General features: G+C 38.1%; 1 protein-coding gene across 1 annotated transcript in view; it reads right to left on the minus strand.

The window, feature by feature from the left end:
• The window catches only part of LOC131431496 (uncharacterized), an 86,364-nt gene extending 71,387 nt beyond the window's left edge, over positions 1 to 14,977 (minus strand). The window contains exon 1 of the mRNA XM_058597251.1: positions 13,726 to 14,977. The gene's annotated coding sequence lies outside the window, so the exon portion shown is untranslated. The remainder of the gene's footprint in view (positions 1 to 13,725) is intronic.
• Positions 14,978 to 20,894: the final 5,917 nt, after the last annotated feature.

Genomic DNA, 20,894 nt, shown 5'->3' on the forward strand with positions numbered 1-20,894 from the left:
ACCGACAAAAAACAATTGAACAAAATAACTCGTTTGATTTTTAGCTAATTTGTAAATGTATGAAGCGTTAATTTGCTTCCAGCGTTTTGTTTTTTGTCAAAGATTGCATCCAGTAATGGTCGGAACGCCGAACACACCTCCCCCCCTTCCAACTGACACAACCCATCGGAGATTGATGCAATTATCACATAGCCAAGGAATCAACGAACCCGCCGAGTGAGCGAACAGACTTCTTTTATGTTTTGACAAGTCCTCACTGCTGCTCACCTAAAGAAAGCAATAACAAGCATGGTTGCATTGCCACTGCAAATGATGTTGCTGCTGCTGCTGCTGTTGCCACCACCGGCACTGGAGGCTGCGCTTTTCGCATATTTTCATCTTGTGCACGCTTCTACCTAGGAGCCTCTGTATGTAGGTTGGGCACGCGGTGTAATTTTTCCAGTGCCAGTGTCCAGCGGCTGTGGCAGCGGGTATCGATCAGTCTCGGTCGGGTTCGGGTTGGTTGGTGGTTGGTATTCTCTTACATAAAGCCAGTTGAGGTATGCAGAAATAACTGCCTACTCGTCGTTGCCGTTGCCAGTTGCCGTAATAGCAACCAACTAAAGTGGTACAGAAGGAAAGGATGATGCAACGTTACGACATCGAACCTGCTAAACTTGAACTTGAACGTGTTCACTGTCCGCGTTCCTTCATTGGCAACGGGTGGTGGTCTGATGTAACATGTAATGCGTCAGTAGATTGACCTCTGTCGTACATGTGTAGTTAAGCCGATTCTTTGGCTGATAATCTTTCCTTGTTACATTGCTTGCTACCACCGTTTTGTTCGGGCACGAATCTCACTCTGTAAGGATCCAGTGGATCGGGAGAATTATTCGTATCATTTGCTTCTTCAGTGTTTGGTTATTTTTTGTCTTAACCAGTGAGTTGTTTTAAAAACTTTCATAGTTTGTTTTGCTTACCCTTCTAAGCATATTTTAACTGAAGGGTAATTATAATTGAATTTTGCTCGATAGTTTTGTAAGGGAGAGTGTTCGGTTACCGGCACCCTTTTATTTTAAGCTCATAACTTCTGATTTAGCACACATTATGCGGACATCTATACATCAATGGAAAGCTAAAGTTCCTAGCTAACAACTGATTAAGAAACTAAGTTGATTCATATGATTGAAAAAAAGTTATTATCAATTTAGTAAAGTGATAAATTTTGGCCATTTCAAAAAAGGTGTTCGGTTACCGGCAAACAAATTTCACTAAAAATGGAAAAATACTGAGTGATTAGTGTAAAAATTTCACATAAATTCATCGGATTTATCGGGTTCACAGATTTTGAGAGTCGATGATCAAATAAACATATTTCAGTTTTACTGGTAGTCGGTTTTCGATCCCGGAAGGTACCCAAAAATTTTATTCGGAACGTAGTACGATGGCTAAACTGATTTTCAAAAATTTCGAGTCTAATGAAATGGTTTACAATCCATTAGGCGAATTTAACTGCTTCCAGTTACACCGATTTCCGAATTTCGTTTCCGAATGTATCGGGAATAGAGAAGCCTAGAAAGAAGGCCGAAAAGAATTTAATACACAAAAATTCAAATTGAAATGAACTTATGGTCTCACACAAAATTGGTGAATTTTATCCAATTTCCATCCATCCAATTTCGAAATTACAGGGTGATGAGTTTTAAAAATTCATAGAAGATAACGATACCAAAAAATCTTAAAAGTTGGGCTATTTCAATTTATGCCAAAAATGGCTCCCTACTTCATCTAAGCTCCTATTTCCATCTCATCCCTTCATCATGGTTTGATTTGTTCAGTGCATCTATGTTCAATTTTCTTCTAAAGGTCCTCAACGATTCCATAGTAGAATCGCAAGAAAGTTGATATTGATGTAGATGAAGGAGAATTGAATTTAGTTTGAGCTTTTGAAACTGACTCATTACTTCAATAATATAATGGTTTGAATAATGTAAAAAATGTAAAACAATTGCATGGTTCACATTGCTTCCGATATGCGAGCTGTATCCTAGCCGATTAGTTTTAAGGTGCTGGAATATTGTTTGTTTTTATCCCTTTATGTGCTACTGTGGCCGAGGGTAGGGGTTACAAGGCTCCACACTTTCCATACCGGACGAACTAGGCTATGGAGCCCAAATGAACACCAGCAACGAAGGAGGAAACCATCGTAACCTAAGCGACAGATACCTTTACGGTAACCATTTTGTAACGAAAGATACGAGTATTTTCTATTGCAAGCTCGCCAGAGATTTTGTCATTCTACCAACTGCTTCTGTGTTTGCAATGTCTTCGTTGATGAAACTTCGAGAATTTCCTGTTGTATCCGCTTCGGTCTTGGCCCTGTTTTTCTTATATAGTATTTTATGCCTGGAGCGGTACGTAGGATTATCACTTTAATTATCTAGAAATGATATCGAAATGATTGGTATACTAACACTAACTTTTCTAATCTGCTCTGATTGTTTCTATTATTGTCGCTGTCACACATACGAATATGTCAGAAAATTTATGAATTAGATAAAAAAAATGCACTCAATCTACAATCTTGTAGGTGGAAATAAATAAATGTATTTTTCGCATCCGAATAGAAAAGAATGAATGATGATTGAGTGAGTGGAGCATTAGTCTGGAACTGAGTAAAAGTAACGAATGTCTGAGAAAGTACCAAGCTTTTCACAATGAAATCTAAGAGAGAGATCTCCTGTACAGAGTAACATGCAAATTAACTACTAGGTGCGGATTTTTTGGAAGATGTTGTCCGCACCGTTTGCGGCTCCCAAAGGTAGTAAAGTGGACATGATTCGGTCATTATATGGTCAACTGCACACTGCTCAAAAGATAAATTTTTATTAGTAGATCGCTTCTCTTACGTAGATCAAAGCGTAGTAAGTGAGTAAGGATACATACAATCCCTGGGATCGTGACAGCATCATTCAATCTGTCTCAAGGGTTTTCACAACCCCTGGGATTTTTACAGTAAAAATCTTATATTTAATTCAATCGATATCCAAATTCTGGGTGATCCAGAAATACAAGGTGATGAAAGTTGAAAGGTTCAAAACGTAATGAAAAGTGACGATGTAAGAAATAGAAAAAACTTCTCAGTTTGGCTCAATGTATTGTAAAATGATAATCATACAATTCTTTTTGGCAATACCAGTTCTCAGATTTTGGATTTGGACGCACGGGAAGTAGTGTTCAAAAAATTAAACTCGCTTCGATTTCCCAGAGATGACATAATGAATTTTCACAAACTAAAATTCAAAAAAATAGAAAGCCTTTGAAAATGAAGAGAAAAACTTATTTTACCCAATTTAAGTCGATAAACTTATTCCAGCGACTCTTTGACCCTGCACGAAAAGTACCAAAAGGTTACCTCAGGACTCCACTAAAAGTCCACCCGATTCTGTACCAACGTAGCAAAACACGTTTTCGAAGTGTACTTATTGCGGACGGATCTGGCATCGTGCCAGATGATGTTGTGCTTTTGACTGTTAAAATTTTTTTTTCTAGTGTAGCCTGTACTATAACCCACAAAGAGTTTTTACCTTATTTATGATAATTTTATGCAACTAAAGTATTGGTTTGAAATTATTTGTTTAAAAGAAAAACTGTAACGTATTCCCCTTGACAATAAAACACAGAAAGAAATATTACAAATTAAAATTATATGTATTGAATAAATGAGAGCTATAGTTAATACACTTCCTGGCACTAAATATCAATATAATTTGATTTTTCTAATTCTCGGAGATATTGCATTTTTACTAATTCACATTACAAAAATGGCTAATCTTGCTCACCATATTGCAGCTATTGGAACAAACAACATTATTAAACCGGAACAAATGAGCTACTTTCGGTAAATATAACCTCGTATGTAGTAGATTTCATTTAGACTTAATTTATGATCATTGACCAATCTACGTTCTCCGAAAATCTGCTTCTAGCTCGCCGGTACTTGATGGCCTTTGCAAAAGCGGTAAGCAGGAAACCTGTCAAGTTCATCACAATCATCCGATACACAATCTGAACTATATACGGTGCCTACACGCAATCCTCCATCCTTCGAGGAGGAACTGGCCAAAAAGCGCAGTATGATTGACGAATAACTGACCGAAAAGTGTACAATCATCATCTACCCGGGCCACGGTTTAACGGTGCTCCATAATTTATCAATTCATCAGCCGCATCTAAACATAGTGCTTAGATTCCAGGCGAGCGAAAAATAACCTGTTGCAAAACGATGACGGTGGCCATCATCGAAACGTCTATGGTCATCGTATAGCACCACTTCTCCAACAAATTCTCAAGTATATTTGCGCACTTGTCTGAATGGACAGAACTGTGCACCGAGATTCTCTGTGTACCTTTCGTAGTAGCTAACGAAGAACTCCCACGATTGAGATGCTAGAATGACAGTTAATATTCTGGCTCTTCAAGGTACTCGGTACAAGCTGCCGGCAAATTGACCCGAACTGCGTCGTCGGTGTCGTCCTCCGAGCTGAAATTCATTTTGCTAGTTTGATTTGTTTGCTTCCCCCTTTACTGCTCTCTGCAGTCATCCGACATCTGCAATGACGCTGTTTGGCTGGTGTCTGTGAATAAGTCTATGGTTTTCTATGCAGATTTATAATAGACGCACTTAAGCATTTAAACTCGCTATTGTGCGAGTACTTGGGAGTCTGAAATAGATATTCTTTTTTCGTGTTTTTTTCGAGCAGTTATTTTGTTTTCGATTGAGTACAAAAAAATTGCGACAAGTTTGAGAACCACGGATTTACACATTTGAGCTTTTTGAGGATGAGTGTTCTTTTAATTAATAGTTAGTATGGTATCGGTAATTTGCTGCATCACACGGATTTGGCTAGGATTCTTCTGGGTATTTATGATGAACTCCCAAATGCTGATCGGATGATTTGATAATATGATTTATTATCATTCTGTTAACAAGCAGCAGAAAACGGTTAAACCGATTTTCACAAACTGCGGTTCAAATCAAAGGTTTGATAAGTTCACGTAAAATGATTGGATTTTATCCGGATCTGACCTTCGGTTCCGGAAAAAATCTACCAAAAAATTTAACATGAAGTGTCATTTTTCTCTTAGACTGCCAGACCGATTTCCACAACTTTAGTTTCAAATGTAAATATTATTTAGATCCAACTGCCGGCTTCAGAGTTACAAGGTGCAAAGGTCTCCATTTCAAGAGTGTTTTTGTTTTAAAGGAACCAGTCCAAAAAAGCGAACTATTTAAAACTGTTCAGCAAAATTTGAATGTGTCGGATCTTGTAAGATGATAGCCAAACAAATTCGTGTCGGTTACAGGTCTTGCTAATTAATGGTCAAATAAATCGGGTTTGGCTGTACTTAAAGAGTGTCCCAGAAAGTATGGACGCAACCAAAAACCGCTGCCATTCCGCAATGGTTCAGGATCTGTCAGTTTTTATGGCTGCGTCCTGTTGTTTATACTCTTCTCTAACCACTTGTGCAGTTGTTTATTCGTTTTCATTAGTTTGTTTGTGTACAAATGGTGCACAGAACGCGGACTGTCACTGAGAAAAATAGCAAAAATGGAAAGAGTAAGTGAAAAAGCAGTGCGAAATGCAGTCAGGAAGTTCGGTGAGGATAACACCTTTGAGGATAAACCGAAAACGGGTCTAAAAAAGGTCCTGCTAACCCTCAGTTGGATAAACGTATACTGGAGGCGTTCGAGCAAAAGAAGGAGGTTTTAGTTCGGGATGTGGCCAAAAAAGTGGGCACTTCGAAGTCAAATGTTCTTCGTGCTAAAGAACGTTTGAATCTTCGACCCTATAAGAAGCAGAAACAACCTAAACGTAGTCTGAAACAAGAAGCATCGATCAGGCCGAGGGTTCGAAAGCTGTACAATACGATTCTTGCTGGAAATTTGAACTGTATAATCATGGACGACGAAACCTACGTGAAACACGATTACAAATCCTTGCCGGGACCACAATATTATACGGTGCGAGAAGGGCAAGTGTGAAACCTGTTCGAGACATCGATTAAAGTCGAAAAATTTGGAAAGAAAGCTATGGTCTGGCAAGCAATTTGTAGTTGCGGTAAGATTTCGAAACCCTTCATCACCACTGCTTCAATGAACAGCAAAATATACATCAAGGAATGTTTACAAAAACAATTTCTACCCATGATTCGAAGCCACAAGGATCCTGTTGTTGCAAGATCTTGCTTCTTGCCACTACTCGAAATCAACGGTAGTATGGTACACTACCAAAAAAAGTCACTCTCGTCCAGAGATGGCATTTTACCAGAGTGATACACGCTAGAGTCAGATTTTTGCCACACCGAGGATGAAAAAAACGAAGCACCGCACAAAGAGGAAAGCGCAATTCTTCTCAGTGTCGAATAGACAGCATTTGAGTGTGTGCTTGTGGTTAAAGCAGCTGGCGCGAGTGAAACACATTCTCTTCGCATGAATCGCTCACACACGCTCTCGTCTAAATACACCCAAGTGACCACCGGCGCGTGATGGTGAGCGAACACTTCTGTGAACTTCAATTAATAGAGAGTAGATCTGGCCTTGCTATGAAAAATTTGCAAGGAAAACCGAAAATTATACGATAAATTGTTTTATTTTGCTGATTTTGCGTGTCCACGCTTCATCTACGAAAACCATACAGCAGAGTGCTCACCGGCGTATACACCTCTGTGAAAGTATCTGCATCCACCTCAGAGAATTTATTAGCTAATGCTCTAGCACTTTGGTGCGATTCAGTGGAAGATATAAAAGGAAATAAACAAACGCACTCATGATGCGTGCGCACTTTACACAACAGTGGTGTATAAATGTGAAAGAGAAGAGCTCTCGTTGAAGTTGTCAGTGCGAGGGGAGAAATTTTGCTTGCTCTTCGTCACACAGAGGAGATAGACATCTCTGCTCTCGTCCAAAAAGACATGAATCCACCAAATTGCCCACAACTTCGACCAATTGAGGACTTTTGGGCATTAACGAAGGCACATCTTAGGAAGCATGTCTCGGCAGCCGAAACCATTCAACAGTTCGAAAAAGATTGGAAAAAACTGTCAAAACTTGTCGCCAAGAAGTCTGTACGGAATTTAATGAGGAACGTTCGCAAGACGGTGCGCCAGCTAGTCTACAATGGCTAAGTAGCAAATGTTGAGAATAATATTCTGTTGTTGTAGTCTAATATTATCAGTATATCGAATAAAATTTGAATATCTAACACTTGTGAATTATTTACAGCGAAATCAAAGTGCGTCCATACCTTCTGGGACAGTCTTTACATCCAGTTTCATGTTCTGGAAGTTCCGAAAATAGTGATCAAATGATCTAAAAACGGAACTCATTTCGATTTTTCAGGGATAGTTCATTTGAGGTTCATAAACCTTTAGGCTTCCGTTCGAGAATCATCAGCCTAGAGTGACCAGAATTTCATGCAAAATACGAAAAAAATTTTAAAATTGATTCATTACATAAGTCTTGGTAACTAATGGCAATATGAAATTACTTTGTTATTCCGATACCGGAAATAGTAGTCTATTGTTCTAAAATAGATTGCTTAAATTTCTTAAATTAACGGTAATGAGAATGGTATCATCACATCAAAAGGTGAATTGAAACAGGCGACATTGAATTTCTCGATCTGTTTTGATGTAAATACGTTTTGTTTTGATAATTTAATCCTTTTTACCTTTCTGTATAGAAAAGTATTAGAATTGCTGGAAAAACCTCGATTTTCGAATGGAGCCTCGGAGACCCATAGTGTTATATACCATTCGACTCAATTCGACGAGATCGGAAAATGTCTATGTGTGTGCACTTTTCGACCGCTTATTTTCGATATTTTTACCGCTCAATTTTCTCAGAGATGACTGAACTGATTTTAACATACTTAATTGAACCTAAATTTGTTAAAATCGATTCAACCATCTTCGAGAAAATTCAGTTGTAAAACACTAAAACAGTCATTTTACGATCTCGTCGAACTGAGTTGAATTGTATATAACACTATGGGTCTCCGAGGCTCCGTTCGAAAATAGGTTTTTTCCAGCCATTCTATTACCTTCTATAAAAATATGCAAAACGCAGCACTTTGAAAAATCGCATAAAAAACCACTCAAAAAATGCATGGAAAGAGACTCGAGTGTATTTATTCAGAACCGCCAGCATGCATATTGAATAATTTCTCGATGTGTCAGTTTTATTCGTATTCACGACAATCCGATTATGTTCCTAACATTACCCAACTGAGATTTCGCTTAGGCATCGATACTAACTTAAATTCAAATGTTTATTTCACATAATTTAAAATTCTTTCATTTGTTGACTTTGCCAAATATAAACGGAAACTAATGCATCTTTCTTTCCGAAAGTGTTGTTATTCCCAAAATCTTCCGATGATTTTGAACATAAATTTACTACCTTGATCAACAAGTTCCCGGAATGGAAACTCATCTCCCCCTAGAAAAAGGGAGACAACGAGATCCAATAGCAAAAAAAAATTAAGTAACAAAAATGTAAGCCAATCGGCCACTTAAAGCTTTTACGCAAAAAGCCCAGAATAAAAATTTTATTATATAAGTTCCCGGAATTTATTCAAAACATCAAAAGTACGAGAATATTCATCAAAATCAACATTGTTCTCTTCAAAGTACTCCCCATCGACTGCAACACACTTATGCCAGCGTTTGATCCAATCTTCGAAACATTTTTATATTAAATTTTCGGTATTGCCATCAGAGCCATCTGCAATTTTTCCAGAATCTTATCTCGGATGCTAAAACGCGTTCCACGGAGCGGTTTCTTGAGTCGGCCGAATTGGGAAAAAATCGCAGGGAGCTAAAACAGGTGAATTCGGTGGTTGCTGAATGTCATTCATTTCGTTTTTAGCCAAATGTTCATGGATTACGATGACATTGTGTGACGGTGCGTTATCGTGATGCAAGATCCACGAGTTGGTTACACTCAAATCTGATCTTTTTCGGTAAGTTGCTTCACGCAAACATCTCATAACGCCCAAATAATACTCCTTGTTGACGGTCCGGCCTTGAGGAAGAAATTCATGATGCACAATACCATTGTAATCAATGAAAACTGTGAGCATCACCTTCTCTTTTCTACTGAAAACGACGTGAACCACTTCTGAAACGTTCGTGCCACTGTTAACCGACTGCTTTCTTCAGAGTATCGTTGCCGAAACACTCTTCTAATAATTGCAATGTCGTCACACCATTGAAACTGTTCTCAACGCAAAATTTAATGCAAACTCGTTCTTGAAAATTTAATTCCATTGTGAAAGGTGTACAAAATCTAGGATACGCAATCTCAGATGTACTCAATACAGTGTAACTTTCACAAATGTCCATATATCCAGCAGAAAATTTGATAGAATATCAATGGCAGATGTGACAGCTTAAAAAAGAAGAATTTAATCAGGTGACTGAGAGCGCCACACGGTGGCGATTCCGAGAACCTTTTGATCAAGGTAGTAGGTTCAATTGATATTGAAGTGATAGGATCTGAATGATTTATCGCTCACCAAAATAAATTCAAACGTTGTGGGTAAAAAAACCTCATTCGAACAACATTATGTATTTTTTCGTGGACAAATTTTGAGAAATAGGTAGGTGAAGAGGTATTTTTGAGGAGGCTTCTTAAAAATAATGATTTGCGGTGTCCACTTGAGATAACATGAGCTTTAATTTAAATCAAGACTTGTGAAAATCAAAACCCCTAAATGTTCACATTCTGCGACGGCCAGTAATAAGCCGTCACTCGTTTACGCCTGAGACGTCAGAAATAATATAGCACTTGTGCAATATTGTTTGAGGGTTGCATAAGGAGTGCAAACTTTGCGTCTGCTTAGCGGTTTAAGTTGAACTGCTAAGCACGAGATGGCAGTTCAGTTTGAACTGCTTTAAGCACTGACGAGCCGGAGGCGAAACGCGAAGAAATAGAAAAATTTGTCAGTCGGCTTTATGGGAATTTTGCCAACGTTTGTGAAAAAATACTCAGAAAATTGAAGATTATCCATTTATCGCGCTCTAGTTCCGAAACCAGAATACATACACACACAGAAATTTAATCAGTTCGTCGAGCTGAATCGAATGGTATGACTTGGATAAAATGTCGGTTTTACAGTGATTGCGCAGCCTTTCTATATGAGAAAGGCAAAAAGAAAAGAGAAACATAAATATCTTTTTTTTTAAACTGCAGAAGTTTTTCGATTGTGTACATTTTATTCGTACAACCTTAATAATTACCTGAAACATTGCTGAAGGCAACATATCAATCGTTTAAAATCAGTTTTTGAGATATAGGGTAAGGGCTCCCTATTTTATCTCATTTGTAAGGACGTTACTCTAAAACCCTGATTTAGTTACTAAAATCACTGCGATTTTTTCATATTTCTGCTTAACTTGCCTTGCTCCACATTGGAAATTATTTCACATTCCTTGGAAATTAAAATAATATTAAAAAATAAACTAAAACCTCTTCTGATATATTCACTACTGTGCTCCTAATTTCATCTCAAAGGTTTTATATTTATCCTATCGTTGGTTCTTTATTAGTCCCATAAATTAGCAATAGCGACAGTAATAAAAACCAAAATATTGAACTATTACACTCTCAGGTTCAAAATGTCAGAATTTTCCTTAAAAAGGGCCTGATGCCAAGTATGAAACAACACACAAACAATATTTTTAGAAACAGTTAACATTTTTTTGGATCGTTTTCGTTACCTTTCGTTATAAGTTTAAAATTTTACTGCGTAGTTAATTTGGAGAACTTGAAAAAAAAAACAAAAAAAACAATGGTTACTATTTATTCATAAGCCCTTCTAAAAACAAAATGCGGAACCAGATTTGCCATTTATACAGATTTATCTGTATTGTATACGTTTTTGCGTTCGCATACTAATTTAAATCAGTTTACAGATTTTTTACAGATTTTCTAAATTTAATACAGATTTGTAAAGGTTGATAAAAATTGAGAAGTAAAAAGTTAGGCTTTTCTCTCTGTATATCTGTTAGTATTTGATTGCAGTACTTCTTTAAAAGTTAAATAATCAACGAACAAATCCAATGTTAAATGGAAATCTTTTGTGCAAATATTTGATGATGAACACTGATAAACAGTTATATTAAAATTTTAAACCAATTTGAACTGATTCATTTTAATAGTGAAAACAGATAGAGCAGATACATATTTTCTATGAAAACATTTGACATCTCTGTGTACAGCCACTCAAGCACACACACTTAACAGCGTTATGTAGACATATAGCGGAAAGAAAAGTGCTACTAGATTTGTCACAATGGTTATTTCATTGGTATTTAACACGCTCTTTCTGGTAATATTCTAAGCCGAAATAGATTTATTGAAATATAGATATCAACAATATAATTAAACTAATGTCAGGGATACCAAAATAAATACTTGTTGATGATAATATGAAGAAGGAAAACAATTTTTTGAAACATTTTGAGAAAACTTGGCAACTTTGCGAAACCAAATGAGATGAAAACAAAGTGCAATCAAGTGAACTAAGTGAAAAACTTTCATCTCATATTTTTGAAGACTTTTATTGTTAAAGTTTTTAATCGTTAACTAAACAAGTACTAATTATGTCAAGTCATCCAGCATTCAATGGTATTGTAATTGTGCGAAATAGTGATCATGTTTTGAGAAGAATCGATTAGTAGATATTCAGAAACATGACGAACTACAAATCTTGAGACGAAAATGTGTCCTAAATTGGAAAGTGAGTTTGTTTTAAGTGAAAAAAAAACCGATCACCGAAAAATTTAAAACCATTTCTTCCAATGAGAAAGTGTGACAATAGCTTAAATAATCATTTTAAAACATTCTACAGTTTGGTTCAGGTACGTTGTAAGATATTATTCATGTTCAAAGTAATGAGATAGAAGCTCAGATGAAATAGAAAGCCGTTACCCTATGTTTTTGAAAATTTCTAAGGAATTGTTTTCCACTTATATCCGAAATTTATCCTGATCAAGTTCCAAGATATGAGATATGAAAAAACCTGTTTTAATCCACCTAGTGGTGTAATGATGCATTCTCATATCAATCATACTATCATATATATATATAGTTCTGTGGTATTCTTCAAAATAATTTTCTTCGATCCTTGAAAGAATAACTGAAATTGGTTTGTTTGACCGTCTACTGATAAAAACTATCAATTGGAGAAGGTTTGAGGTCAATTTACAAATTTTTTTACGGTTTTCCGCCCATTTCAGTGAGGTATACAATTTTTAACACATTTTACCCTATATTTCCGAATCCGGAAGTCAGATCCGGATGAAATTTAGGAATTCCGTATGGAACCGCAGAACCTATCATTTGAACCTAAGTTTGTGAAAAGCGGTCGCGCCATCTATGAGAAAAGTTAGAAAACATATTTTTATTTTTTGCAAATTTTACCCCATAACTCTGGAACCGGTAGTCAGATCTACATAAAATTCTGAAATTCAGTATGGGACCTAAAGAACTTTCGTTTGAATCTAAGTTTGTGAAAATCGATTTAGCCATCTCCGAAAAAAGTTGGTGCACTTATTTTTACAATTTTTTTCACATTTTACCCCATAATTCCGGAACCGGAAGTCGGATCCAAAATAATATTCAAGAATTTTGTATGAGACCAGAGGTCTAAGTTTTTGAAAATCGGTTCAGCCATCCCCGAGAAAAGTTAGTGCAGAAAAACACACACACACACACATACATTTTGCGTACTCGACGAACTGAGTCCAATGGTATATGACACTCGGCCCTCCGGGCCTCGGTTCTAAAGTCGGTTTTCACAGTGATTGCATAACCTTTCTATATGAAAAAGGCAAAAAGACAGATTGAAATTCGGAATGATTGAAGTGAGATATAAATATTGAAGGAAACAAGTAAGGTGTGATAGAGCTGAATGAATAGACTGATTGAAAAGTTACCTAGTGTTCATTCAATCAAAAACGCCTTAGAAAGCCCAAACATTCAATATATGAACTAATCTTGTTATCATTTCGCTATATTTATTCTACAACAAACGAGATTTTTATTTTGAAATCAACCATACTAGTCTAAAACCGGATTTCAGGAGACAAATGAAAAGGCACTCGGTAGTTTGATATAGTTATGCTTGGAGACGAACGAACTATAGATAGCTATTTAAAGGCGTTTACCCAAATTAGTAAAGAACAGGTTTTAGCCGACAGGAAGAGTTATTTTTGCTGCCACTGAAATTCTTCCAATTCCTATCTTCGGTACAAACTTAAGAACATAACAATATTTCCTTTCTAGAGACTATACAGTTTTTAAGGAAACGGATTCACAGCAACATTTCTCGGTAGCCTTAAATCGGTAAACTTAATACTTGAAAAATGAAGTGAATCATTGAAATATGGAATTGAAACCGATTGCGTCCGTCTAAGACCAAGAAGGATAAATTAACTGTCCCAGAGAATCGGCGCTAGTCCAAACAAAGCCTTCGCGCGTGCAGCAGTAAAGCGACTGTGATTCACTTCCATATCGCAACACACACTCGGCGTGTTTTCATGATTCGCCAGAGAAACAGTTGTTTTATCGATAAATATTTAATTAAAACGAAAAAAAAAGGGAAAAGCAGAGCACCAGAACATGTTTGTTGTTACTTGGCATACTTTTGCCGATGGATGGAATTTTGCGCGACTTACCTTGGAGATGCTTCGCGGCTCAAATCCTTCGCCTGAAACCGAATGCAGATTCCGCTCAGCCTTTGAGGCGGATCTAGAGATCTGCTTCACTTAACGGCTCGGTTGTTGTTTTACCCGGTGCGATTACAAATCGTCAATTTGTTTTTCTCTCTTCTTGTTACGTTTCGTTTTTTTTTTTCAAATTTTGTTAGATTACTTTTGCTCTCATCGAACTTTAATGTAATACTATTTAATAAATTCAATTTTCGTAAGATCTTTTCGAAAAAGTAATTTTTGGCCCAGTTTGTACCGCAATGCAGCGGAAGGGACGGGGTGTGCGCGAATTTCGTCAAGTGGATGAAAAAGATGAACAGAAGTAAAATACAACTTGCAGCAAAAGGTAAATCATTCACTTATCCAACTATTTCTTTTCTGTACTGTTCGTCAAAGCGTGCACGATTTAAAATTATGCATCAAAATGAAACGATTTTTGCCGCGTTGCGCTTGTATTCGTCACTGGGAGCGAAATGTATGGCACACGCGCTCCACTCTTTACTGGCTAAATTCAATTCAAACTCTTTTCGATCATACCGAAATGCACCTTGTATATAAAAAAAAACAAAAGTTTCGCGAAAGCAACTCGCGTTTGAATTATGTTTGCTGTGTCTAGGCACCTAATGCACCTGACACTTGTAATTTCACTTCACTTTTCACCGCCTACCAAATAATCACTTCCATTTGACACGTACGTAGGTGCACGGAAAGTGCTGTGTTTAACTCGGCGATTGCCCGTTCGAGTAAGCTTGCACTAGTATGCAGAACGGCACCACGGCTCGAGAAACCTTATCAATCCTGAACACTGACCACTCCAGGATTGGGCTTTGGACGCCTGGTGGGACTTGAACTGCACTCACTCTCAGTCTGGAAGCGATCCCTCGTTCGCTGAATGCTTTTATAATTTATTTCAAAATTAATATGTTTCACCTCGCGCGCTCTTTCTCTCTATCACCTTGCGGTAGCCTTTTCTCCTTATTTGTACGCTCTCTCTATCTCTCTTTTTCGCGGACACACGGACTCGGATCTTCCTTGCACTCGCGACTACCATCGAACTGGATCTGGATCTTCCCGAAAGGGGGAGGGTGCTTTTAACCAAAACCGAATCTAGCCACCGTCACCGTGAGTCAAGCTCAGCCTAGAAAAACTACGTCAACGTTGAACGGAATCTCACCATGGACTGAGACGGCCACGTCCGGAGAGACCGAAGTTGGAGCTTCATTTCATGCTGCTTTCCTGCTTCTCTGCCTGGCAAGCGGCAAGCGATTGTGACTGTGGCAACAACGACGACGCCTGCTGAGCAACAACAAACCGACGGTCATGCTTTGCGATGAACCCCAATGAACGAACCAATGAACACGACGCAAACTTGTACACGCGAAGTGGAAAAAGGAAAAACTGTCGGTTGGTTGATTGGCGATATCACTTGTGCAGCGATGAACACCTTCATGCCGGAAGAACAGTGCGGTTTGTTTTTGGGCTGCGTAAGTTTTCGGATGTGATATGGGTACTTTTGAGGGAAATATGGGGTACGACGAAGCTTCGAACATTTCACTATTTTTGCCAATGAAAACCTAAATTTACCGCAAATTAAAAATGTTCCAAAAAATTTAAGGTGGAATTATAGTATTAACAAGATTTTCAAGAATTATAGATTAAGGGGCGGGTAGGGTCTAACACTTTTGAAAAATCATTTATTATTTTCTTTATATTTTCTTATAGTAAAACATTTGAAGAATTTTCTGTGAAATTTTCAAGTCTAATGGAACGAAACCCTGGAAGTTATGGACCTTTATCTATGACTATCTCATTCTACGAAGAAGCAAGAGCTCGGCGCACAGGCCCAAGATTTCTTCTTCGGTTGATTTCAAAACTGGACAAAACATTCTTAAAATGTTTCGTTATAATAAATTATAAAAGAAAAATATGATTTTTTGAAAATGTTAGACCCTGGAGTAATTAATTGTTTCCATTGATTTTATAGACAAAAACTTTTAAACGCGTTTTCCTCGAAAACAGGTTTTGAAAATCCGTTTCCATCGTCATTCAAAAAGTACTGCACCAATGTTTTTTTTAAATTTTGCACACACTTTCTACATACAAAAACCAGACCCCAACGTTTTCTTTTTCGTTATTTGTTACTCTGGAGAGGTTTAACAGCTACAAAATGGTGGATTTTTTCGTGAAAAATCTCAGTTTTCACTTTGAACAACCACCGAAAATATAAAAAATTTATAAAAAAATCAAACAGAAACCTTGGGGTCTAGAAAAACTTCTGCTCTAACTATGCTGCGTTCATTTGTTCACTTCTGATTACTCTGCGCTGAGATACAGTGGACACCGCAAATCATGATATTTAAGAAGAGTTCTCAAAAATACCTCTTCACCGACTTATTTCTCAATATTTTTCCACGAAAAAATTACAAAATGTTGTTTGAATGATGCTTTTTATCATGCAAAACATTCGAATTTAGTTTGTTGAACGATATTTCTGGAAAAAATTCGCAAAAATCATAATTTTTTTCATCGTTTAGACCCATCAGTCCTCCTCCCACCCCCCTTAAATAATCTGTAGCCAAAAACTTCCAACACCGGTACCAGGGGATGGATATAGCGTGAAGGGTAAGTCGATGCCTTTCAACGCAGCCCACCTGGGTTCGATCCCCAACTCCGCACATAGGGTCAGAAAGCTATGACCTTAAGGTTAAAACTTCTATAATTGAAACAAAAAAATACCAAAAAAATGTACGAGTCAAAAATGAAAATGGTCCGATAAATGTCCGATTCGGGACTTTCGTTTGGCGATTTGAACCTTACGCCATTTTTTCGTTCGACAAACTCGACAACAGAGGTCCATTGTTGTGCCATTTACCCTTTCAGTGAAATGGCTTTCGGCCAAACAGCTTTCGGCGAAATGACCCTGATCCGAACATCGCCGTTTTCCGAAAGGTGGCTGTACCGGCTGAGGCTGGTTAAAATACATAGATGATAATGCCTTTAAAGTGAGTGTGTACAGTGCCTAACGAATTGTCGTCGCCGTTTCAGTGACAGTTGTTCTTGTTTTCGTATTATTCACGCTAGAAAATGTCTGTTTATATGCCCAATTCTCGCCATTTGCGGGAAGTTTTACTTTTCTGTTACAATTTGAAAAAATGCAGCTGAAGCACATCGAATGCTCTCAGAAACTTACGGTGATGCTGCTCTGAGTAAAAGAACGTGTTTGGAGTGGTTTAAACGTTTTAAAAATGGTGATTTCGATGTCGAAAACAAGCATGGTGGTGGAAGAGAAAAAACTTTCAATTTGGTAGGATCAGCTCGGTGTGATTTACTACGAGCTCTTAAAACTGGGTGAAACCATCACAGCAGATCGCACGCCTTAGTCGCTCGCTAACAGAAAAGCGATCACAATATCAAGAGCGACATGACAAAGTCATCCTCCAACGCGACAATGCTCGGCCTCACGTCGCAAAAGTGGTCAAAAAGTACCTGGAAACGCTGAAATGGGAAGTCTTGCCCCACCCGCCGTATTCCCCAGATGTCGCCCCTTCTGACTTCCACCTATTCCGTTCGATGGCACACGGCCTGGCAGATCAACATTTTCAATCCTTCGAAGAGTTGGAAAAATGGAATTTTTTTATTTGTTTATTTGTTTGCTTGTTCCATCTGACAATAAAAGTCTTAATGAATTTAAGGTCAAGTTTTAAAATCGAGGATTCGATTTTGGTGAATCATCGCATAAGTTTGTTCAGAAAGTGTCGCTCTGAACAAACTTATGCGATGATTCACCAAAATCGAATAAATTTTCAACTAGGGAGAAGGTTCGAATACAACAGCAAACCTGTTGATCGTAGAGTTCGTTGTGAAACCCGGAAGTCGATGAGAGACAGGATCTTTGTAGAGTCGATTTCCCCGTTGATAATCTTCGCCACAAACGCAGCTTGTTGAATCTTCCTTCGTCGTTCCAGGGTGTCAAGACCTAACAGGGACATCGATCAGGGTACGATGGCAGATCCAAGGGATTTCGCCAGGGAATATCTCTTAGCGCAAGCCGAATAAATCTTTTCTGAACACGTTCAATCCGCAAGTTCCAAACGAGTTGATATGGAATCTATACCAAACTGGCATTTTCCAGCAATGGTCGCACTAAGGAACACTAACGCCTTCAAACAATGTGGACCCTTGAAATCTCTGCTGATATTAGCTACGAATCCGAGTTGTTTCATTGCCTTAGATATTAAAGCAGAACGATGCTGATTAAATGTGAGTTTTGCATCCAATACAACACCAAGGTCGTTAACACGGTCGGTTGATATATAACTTTTTGTACGAGAATGCTTCATGGATAGCGTCAAAAGAGGACTCCTTTTTCGAGCCGGGATCCAAAAATTGCCGGAAAGATGGGAGAAAGTTGTCGCTAGCGACGGACAATACTTTGAATAATACATCTGTAAGCACTTTTTCGCAATAAAGCTTTTAATTTTGGAAAAAAAACGGCGGAATCAAAGTTGTACACCTGATATTATAAAGCGGCCCTGCTGGCCAAAACGCCCCCTTTCCTTTTTTAAGTATTCAAGACTTTTCTAAACCAAAATTTTATCACTTACACTATCTTTTTGTAAGATCTTTCTACTATAGAAGTTTGGCAGTTGTCGTTTGCTAGAATATATGAAAAAAAACTGAAAATATCATTAGGGAGCTTTACGATGTAAGGTTTTACTTCTACTAAACAAGCATTTTAACCGTGCAAAACGTCTAATGGTCGGTTGCTACTTAGTAATTAACTTTTAGCAGTGCTAATGTCTCTATTTACAGTATCCAGAGAAATAAAGCCATTTATTTGATATACGATTTTTCTCATAACAGTCACTTGGACATTACGCCCCACCTTCGATTAAACAGTATGCTTCGAGGTAAAATATTGTTTCAAAGGTTTATAACGGTTATTAAAACTAAATGTAGGATGGAGGATCGAAAATGTTGGTTTCCAGTTGTAATTAATTGATTTTGCTATTGATTTCAGATGCAAAGAATATCTTCTTTATTTGTTTTCTTCTATATCGACATTTCAAGGAGTGTATCGAAAATAAACTATCCACATACATTTGTGTTGTACGCATGTATTTGTGATGGTTTTTTATGCTCAGATCACAGAATGCTTTGCGTTTGGCTGTCAGCTTTCGTTTGTTTATTTGTTTGTGCGGTTGAAATTCTGCATTTTCAAAATATCGCGTATTGAAAAGGAAGTGAAAATTAAGGTTCTGGACACATGGCTAAGTGAGAATGGTATTACTATGCGAAAATTGTCGAAGTAGTTTGGAATTCATCATGCCAGTGTTAAAACCATCATTAATAAGTTTGGGGAACACTATTCTTTGGATGAGCTACCAGGAAGAGGCAGAAAACCCTGTTCTTCGAACCCGAAACTGGACCAGAAAGTGGTATCTCTAATCATGAGGAACAAATCAATGTCAATACGTGATTTGACCAAAAAAGCAGGAACGAGTGTCGGAATGATCCAGCGTATCAAGAGGCGAAATCACCTGAAGACCTACAAGAAGCAGAAAATCACGAAACAAAGTGTAGAACAGAAGAAGCGAATAGCAACAATGGCCCGGAAATTATATTCGTGTCTTTTGCAGTGTCCGAATGCATGCGTTTTGATGGACGATGAGACTTATGTAAAGAAGGACTCAAAAACACTACCGGCTGCTCGGCCATCCATGGAAGTTGACCATCAATGTTAACTTCCCTCTCTGAGCAGCCTAGATAGCCGTGTAGTGTCGGTAGCGGTTTCCCAACTGCTAAGAATAACGCTACGGTCCACCTGTACCGGTGGTATAAGTCCACCAAACAGGTAAGCCGTGTGGCATCCGGCGGAATTATTTTTTACCAAGAATTGATCCACTGGTTTCCTATTCCATGTCGTAAAAGGCCACAAAAATAGGAACTCCTAAGTCAAGGTGTATTTCCGTGCCGATGGCTGAATGGCTGCAGGAGGTTAAACATTGCAGTCGTGAACGGAATATCTTGGGTTTTTCCCTTACTGGATACAAGCAATGCTTAGCAATCAACTTCTTTGATCATCGCTTCGGCAGGCCAGAGATTAGAAAGCTGAGTGTCTGTGGGTGTCCTCAAGGTGGTGTACTATCCCCACTTTTATGGAACCTAGTCGCTGATAGTTTGTTAAGGAAACTTAATAACCTTGGATTTCCGACTTATGGTTTTGCCGACGATTATCATATATTGATGACCGGTATAAGCATTAACACTCTCTTTGATTTAATGCAGCAAGCCCTGCGATCTGTTGAACAATGGTGTTGTCAGGTTTGGATTATCTGTAAATCCGGGCAAAACATCAATGGTGCTTTTCACTCATCGTAGGATAATTACAGGAGCTCGTCCGTTGCAGTTCTTTGGTTCAGGGGTCACTGTGGTCGATCAAGTTAAATACGTCGGGGTTATTCTTGACTCAAAACTGAATTGGTCTGCTCACATTGATTTCAGGATTAAAAGAGCTTGCATGGCTTTCGGCCAATGCAGACGAGCTTTTGGAAAATCATGGGGACTCAAACCCAGATATATTCATTGGATCTACACAACTATCGTTAGACCAATTTTAGCATATGGATGTCTTGTATGGTGGCAGAAAGGAGAAGTCGCGACAGTTCAGTCAAAGCTAAATCATCTCCAAAGGATGGTCCTAATGGCGATGACAGGAGCATTCACGACAACTCCTACTGCTGCTCTAGAGGCGCTACTGTGCATTAAACCACTACATGTGTTCCTAAAACAAGAAGCATTATCTTGTGCATACCGTCTTAAGGTTACAGGGCTTTGGAACAGTAACCCATTAGATTATGCTACCAGCCACACTCGCTTGTGGTCTCAAATGGTTACATGGGATGAGTATTTACTCGCTCCTAGTGACCTAACTCTCACATGCAGTTTTCCTTTCAAAACATTCAATGTGAGCTATCCTTTTCGTGAGGAATGGTTGTCTGGTTGTCTGGAACGACAACTTGATGAACACATAGTTTGTTATACGGACGGTTCTCTGTTGAATGGTCGTGCTGGTGCTGGTGTCTACTGTCGTGAAATGAGGCTGGAGCAGTCTCATTCACTTGGTAGATACTGTA

The sequence above is a fragment of the Malaya genurostris genome, chromosome 2 (genome assembly GCF_030247185.1).
Source record: "Malaya genurostris strain Urasoe2022 chromosome 2, Malgen_1.1, whole genome shotgun sequence".
Lineage (NCBI taxonomy): Eukaryota > Metazoa > Arthropoda > Insecta > Diptera > Culicidae > Malaya > Malaya genurostris.